This window comes from Papaver somniferum, chromosome 1, assembly GCF_003573695.1.
Source record: "Papaver somniferum cultivar HN1 chromosome 1, ASM357369v1, whole genome shotgun sequence".
NCBI classification, from domain to species: domain Eukaryota; kingdom Viridiplantae; phylum Streptophyta; class Magnoliopsida; order Ranunculales; family Papaveraceae; genus Papaver; species Papaver somniferum.
Genome location: NC_039358.1, coordinates 10,247,054 through 10,254,549, shown reverse-complemented (window position 1 = coordinate 10,254,549; position 7,496 = coordinate 10,247,054).

Sequence of the window (7,496 nt, the reverse complement as noted above, 5' to 3'; positions counted from 1 at the left end):
TTTTGAAAAGGAAACACTTTTGATACATATACAAAAGGAAACAAAAGATTACATGACACTTTGCAAGAGGTAGCCCTTTTTGATGCACCCAGTTAAATTCGATGGTTGTCTTTCTTAATGTAACCTCCACCTTCTATCCCAACCAACCAAAGAACAAGCTAGTCAAGTTTCGTTCAGTATTCTAAAGTGATTGGCAACTAAAACTTCCGATAGAACACCTCAAGGATGAGGCTATACATGTATTGGTAGATCGTGCGCGTGCAAATTTCTTATCACTATGTGAATTGTGCTAGAATCAGGGTGCCTAAATATCTAGACTAAGACTCCTAATAATTACATATTTGCACAAGAGTCAACATTTCAAGGTAAATGAGCTCCATTTTTATGTTTTTTTTCAATTTTTAATTTTTTATTTTGATTTTTTCATTTTTTTCAAAAAGAAGGAGTTCTTGTTTTCAATTATGGAATATTATCAAAGTATCTACTTTTCACCCCCAAACCTAAACTAAACATTGTCCTCAATGTTTCAAAATATGAACAAAATTATAATACAACATATGAAGAGGATCATGTTGAGTAGAGAAAAAGGAAAAAGAATACCCGATTTCGGCGAAAGCAATATTAGAACTCCGTTATTCAAGGAAAGAATCCAACATATGTCAGCCGAGATCATATTGGATTAGCAAAATATATACAAAAGGAACAAAAAGGTTTTTAAGAAATTTTATCTACTGGATTATATACAAAAATTCACCATACACTAACAATCTAAAGAGTTGAGGATCAACCCAAAAGACAAAGTGTAGAGGTTTCAACAGCTTCACACAAATATAACAGGAAAGAAACGCAAGTGAAACTGTGAAACAAAATGAGCTACCCCCAAACCTGGATTTTTCAACGGATAAAATTTTGGAAACAAAATCTCGCAGTTTTGGGGGTTCATCATGCACAAGGTCTAACTCAAAGTGAACTTTGCTAGGGACGGGCAAACATGCTAATTACAACTGTGGTTCCTCAAATGTATTATACTTAAAAGCAAAATAGTCCAAGAGGACTTGGGAAGCACACAGTTCCAAACCTAGATTAGGGACTCTCAAAAAAGTCGGTTTGACAATATCGGTACAAACCAAATCTAGGTTGGGTGGAAGGCCATCAGATTGTGACTTATGTAGGAAGATAGGCACATCATTATTAATCACATCAACATCTCCTAAGTCTTCTACACGTGTCACAACATGCTCACAATCATCAAACAAATTGGCAAGATCACAATCAGAGTCATCAACATCATCAACAAATTTATTCTCATGCATCGGCAAATCAGGAGAAACATAACAATGTGACCTAGGTAGAGAATCAGACACATCAAATATATTTTCATGCATATTAGCATTAGTGTCTACAGAAGATTCAACTATTCCTATGTCATGCTCATCTTCGCAGAATAATTGTACGAATCCCATGTCAATATCAAAATCATATGAATTACAATGAGTATTAGAAAAAACAACATTCATGAAGGTTGAGGGCGAGAAGCCATATGTTATTGAACCAACAGGTTCCACAATATTTTCATGTTCTTCTAACATATCATCATAATCATCATAATCATCATCATGGTAGCATGCATATTGGTCCTCATTAACAGTGGTGGTGTCATTAGTCGTTTCATGTTCCTCTAAATTAGGTTCATATTCAACATCATTTACATGAACGGGACTAGACACTTCATTAGGGACAACATACATTTCCTCATGAATTTCCTCCTTTTGTAGGTGAAGCAAAATCTGATCTAAATATGCATGAATTCGTGATGTAGATCTATCAAAGTTTTGCTTACTGAGTCTGAGAGCTTCTGTGGTGGAGTCTAAATTCATGGGAGTACAAAATTCTTCATGTTCAAATTGTGGTGAATGGTACATGTGTGCATGGTCCTTAGGGTTTACAAAATATTGATCGCAATCCTCAAAGGATTGATTATGGTCCCAATGACTACCATTCTCACAATTTATGGGCATTTCATACCTTGGATTTTCTCTAGATTGCCTAAAATTATGCAAAATATGACAATTCTCAACAGGGTAGTCTAAACTACCACATGCGGGACATGCATAGATTTCAGGTTGCCTAAGAAAATTAGATGTGACAGATTCCTCATGTGATTGCATTTCTAAAGCTGCGATTCGAGCTTCTAATTGATCGATCAGTGATGATTGTGTGAGTGAGGCACTAGCAAAATGTTCATTTTCACGTTGTGGTGAATGATGCATGTGTGAATAGTTATTAGGGTTCATGTATTGAGGCTCCGGACTTTGAAAATGTCCATAATAATTCCTATAACTATTGACATCATGGTCTATGGGAGGTTCATAACGTGGAGTATGTCCATACGCAAGTTCTCTAAGGGATTTGTTGTATTCCCCAACTGTAGACCAAGATCTAGACATGATTTGGCTCAAAAGCTAAGTAACTATGTTACAAAGCCCAAAATTTGGTTTTTATGGGTAACATTTGGTTTTGTCGGGTTTGAAAAAGAAATTTGGTTTTTAATGGGTTTTAAAAAATTTGGACTTAATGGGAAAAGAAAACACTTTGGTTTATTGGGTTTTGAAAACTTTGGTTTTAGACTTTGAAGACAAAGCCCATTTGGGAGCTTTTGGTTTTGATGGGAGCAAATTTTGTTTTAAAGAGGTAGAAAAATTTGGTTTTTAATTGGGAGCAAAAATTTTGGTTTTAGTATTGGGAGCAAGAATTTTGGTTTTACTGTTGGGAGCAAGCCCACATTGGTGGGAGAAATTGCTTTGCCAAGGGAAGGTGAACTAAGCCCACAATGTGTATGCAAACTGAAGCCCAATGTAGCTTTTGAAATAGCCCAACTGTTGCTTGTTTGGTCTGAGGCCCAGTTGGGCTTTTAAAAGTTCATTTTTTCTAATTTAAAACTATAGGCCCAAATCAATCTAACACCACAAGCCCACAAGCAATTTAAACAAACAAGCCCACAATTAATTAAGATTACAAGCCCAACAGAAAAATGGAAAAAATTATTACATGCCCACAAATTAAAAATGGAAGCCCACAGGTTGGGTTCTCTTAATGGGTTTAGGCTTACTTGCTTAAGCACAGCCCAGCTGCTCAGTTTGGTTGCAAAAGCCCAGTTGGGCTTTGGATCACAGCAGCAGCAGGACCAGCAGGAGGTAGCAGCAGCTTGCCTTTGCACAGCAGCAACAGCTGGGGCACAGCAGCAGGACCAGGAGCAGCAGCAGGAGAAGCAGCTCAGCAGCAACAGCAGCACCACAAGTTCAGCAGCACCACAACAGCTACAGCAGTAGTCTTGGCAGCAGCAGAGGCTGGCAGCAGTAACAGGAAAGAGGAAGAAAGTAGCAGCAAGTGGCAGGCCCAGCTGCAACTCAATCAGCAGCAACAACAAGGGCTCAGCCAAGCAAAACAGAGTCACAACAGCACAGCAACAGGAGCACCTGGAAAGCTCAACAGAAACTGTCAAGAACAGCAAGAACAGCAAGGGAAAATGATGCAAAGATGAAAATGCAAGTTATGATGCACTAAATGCTTATACTAAGATGCAAAGACTTCACTACACGACACCAAGTCCCCGGCAGCGGCGCCAAAAACTTGGTAGGCTTTTAAGAGTGTGAGAAAATAAGAGCAAAGACAGCCTACAGTGATACCTGCAAGTGCACAGGGTCAGTTGTAGCTTGTGTGCAAGAACAGGGTCATTCCACAGGGACTTGGGGTGTTATGAAGTTTTCCTAGCTAATTCTATATGCAAGGCAGTGACAAAAGATAACTGTGAGATGTTGGCAGGAAGCAAAGAAAGTGACTAAGAATGACAGTGGAAAAAGCAGTGAAGAAAATGAAAACAGTGAGAATGGAAGTGTGATTCTAGGGTTAAGATTTCCCTTTCACATAGCTAGTTCACCTAGGTTAATTCCTTGTCCCTAATGGACAAGAGGGTCTAGTTCAAGCTAGTCTCTTGGCCAGGGAAATTCATGTGGCAAGTTATCTAACCTAAAATCCTTAGTTTAACCCCTAGCATTGCCTATCTGATTAAAGCATAAACAATCACAGGTCAATTAGGTTTCTAGGTCTCTAACTAAGATGGATGGTTAATCCCTTAGAACCACCACTGACCCCTAGCATTAGTGGTCTTCTTACAGAACCACTAATCACAAGTCAGTTGGGCTTTTAGGAATCTAACTAGCCTAAGCTATTTTGAGTTCAACAAAAACTAACCTAATGGCTAACCATCATGGCTTAAGGGTCTTCTCACCCTAGTGTGGATTCAGAACATGTTTAACATAATAAATATTTGAAATTGAAATTAACTGAATTATGAACTTGAAATTGAAACAACAACATTAACCCAATTAGGGGGTATCTCGGATGACCCAAGAACAACTTTTGCATTCTCTACAGCTTCCCTTTTATAGCTTACAACAAAATCCCTAATTTCACAAAACCCTAAATTTGCAAACCCTAACTTTTGGGGAAAATCAAATTCGACATACCCATGTGTAAATTGGCTTCGACCCATGCTTCTTGATGTCCCTCTGGTGCTCTTCCTGCTCTTGTTGCGCTGTTGGCCTAGCCCTAGACTTCTGTGAACCCTAGATTCTCTCACTGTCGAGTTTGTAGCATCAGGACTCGATGCTACAGACGAGAAAGGAAGAGACAAGGGTGGTGATGGAATACTGAGTTTGTCGGGGGAAGGTGGTAGTGGTGGTGTTCGAGGTAGAGATGGAAGAGATGGTGGTGATGGAGATGGCAGAGTTTTCTCTGCAGACGGAGTGGAGGAGAAGAACTCGATGTTTGGGAAGAAGGGTGTGTTTGGTTTAGGTCGATGGGTTTGATGGCTAAGGTGTTGAGCGGAATCATCTGAAGTTGATGCGCAGCGAGGAGATCCGTTGGATAATCACTTACTAATTGAATCGAACGGCACGATGTAAACAAGCTCTGAGCGACCGTTGGATTAAGTGATACAACGAAGCTGACGGCTCCAGATGGAGTTAGGTGCTGTAGTGTTAGACAGGAGCTTCAGACTTTGATGTACGGCGATGCTGCGACCGTAGGATGCTGAGATGATCCAATCTGACGGCTAGAAAGGGAAACGGGTATGGATATAGGAAATGGATTTGGGTAAGGGTCTTGGGTCTTGGGTATGCCAAGCCCATATCTTCTTTAAGAACAATTCTTCCTCTTCAAGCCCACTTCTAATTGATCCGGCTCTTGCAAACATCATTCTTCGCTTCCTCCTAGCGGGAGTCTTTGCCGTTTCTTTGCTCTTTTCGCTCCGTGAGATAACCAGGCTTTATTTAGTACCTAAAAATGCAAAATTAATTAAGAAAAATATTTATTCTTGAAAACAATGAAAATACAGAATATGGGATAAAATGTAGAATTAATGCACAAAAGATGAGTTAAATGCCAAGAAAAATATATAGAAATATGCACTTTTTAGCACTCATCAGCAAGTCGAAGGAATACCTCATGCTTGAACAGGACTCGGAAGTCAGTAATGCACGCAATATGCATCAACTTTAGCCTTTATGGTCTTGCAACTTTTGAAGAACAAGGTTATGTTGGAACGGTGTAGAATCTACGTTTAAGAAATTATGTTTTGAAAGGAAATCAATGTGCATTTTGCCTGGCGAGAAGTGAATCTTTACGGACCGGTAACTGCACTGCAAGTGGCACATCGGGGAGTTTCAGCCTGCGCGGCTTGGCGATGGGGGTGAAATTTTTTGGTCTGCCGCAGTTGGTATCAGAGCAAGTTCCGAAATAGTACTTGGGATATACGTGTTGGACTCCTCCGTGAGTATTTTGTAATGATATTGCAAAGTTTTTCTTGGAAAGTAAAGGAATAAGTCGGAAAAAGAGACTAATTGTTGCACGTGAAGAAAGTTCATAAAAGTTAAGCTAGTTACTTTTCAAATCGTGTTAGACTTAGTTGAGAACTGTGAGTTTTCCAGGCATTAAGTAGTTGGTGACCCCCCACCTGTTTGGAATGGTGTGTGTTGTTAGGCTGGCAGGATTAATAGTTGTCATGGTACTTGTACCATACTACTCTGTCATTTGAGTTTGATCCTCACAATACTGCGCTAAAAATTGCTTTTCATATTGGATCATCCTTGCCAAATTTTGAACTTTAAGGATCCCTTGGTGTTGCCAAATTGTTAACAAGCCTGAACATAGTTCCAATGCATGAAATAGAAGTAGAATTATCTCGAATCCTCCAGATTTTAACCTTGTTAATTATAGTTAATTGTGATACTTCATTCTGTAAAAAGAACTAAAACAAGTAGTATTGGACTAATTGTTAGAACCTTTGTAGGTCAGCAAATTGGATTGAGATGTTGTAGCGTCCAGGAAGCGGTAGATGCTGAGCATGTTTCTTTGGGACTCATAAGAGTAGTTTCTTATACGGATTCTTAAAGTTTGGCAAAAGCAATTAACGGGTGCAGTTACAATTCTTTATATAAAAATAGAGTTTTTTCGAGCGACGTGGTTAATCGGAGCTTCTGGTTGATTCTGGCCGTACCATTTTAAATTTCAGCCAATAGAATTTCAAGAGAATCTTTTGGGCCCGCGAAATATTATTTAGCAAATCACATTTTTGAAAATAATTACCTAAAATTACTAAATCTTATTAATCTTGGAAACATAATAAAACAAATATAAACAACTTAAATAAAATTAAATATGCAATATTCATCATGATATCATCATAAAATTAGATCAATCACATGAATTAAAAAGAAAAAATCAAATGTCCAATGTCCATTTACAGTTTTTGTAATAAAATCCGCCTAATTACAACTCCAAACAACGGGTAAAACAAATGCTTGCAATTATACTTTCAGTTGGTATTAAATAACTCGACCACTGATAAAATTTGGATTAACGATTAATTAAAAAAAAATACAAAATTTAGATTGATGATTAAAAGAAAATACCTGATTTGTGGAGATCACAAATGAATCAAGAAATCTTCTTTCGAGGGATTAAAAAAGGTATGTTAATCATGTACAAATAAAAATTATACAACATCATTAGGAGTAAGAATCGCAAAATAATAAATCTTCCAAAGAGGGGAAAAAGGAAATAAAACTCAAGCGACAAAAAAAAATGGTATAGGATATCTAAGATATCAGAATAAATGTGGATATCAAAATATAACAAAAATAAATAATATTGGAATATGATGCCGATGCCGATACATATCGAAATAAATGTGGATATCAAAATATAATTATACGGATATTATTTCCTAAGAAATAGTTCTTTTTACATTCCAAAAGAAAATCAATTTTTTTTCTATTCTTAGAATATAAAAAATGCGTCATATTTTTTTTGTCCGCAATATTTTCATGGTTAATAAAGCTATCAAAAAATATATTCTCCATATAAAATTGTAGAAAATTCTATAAAATTTTGTACGTTGATAATATTATTTCCAAAATATCTTTTTTTTTTTTTTT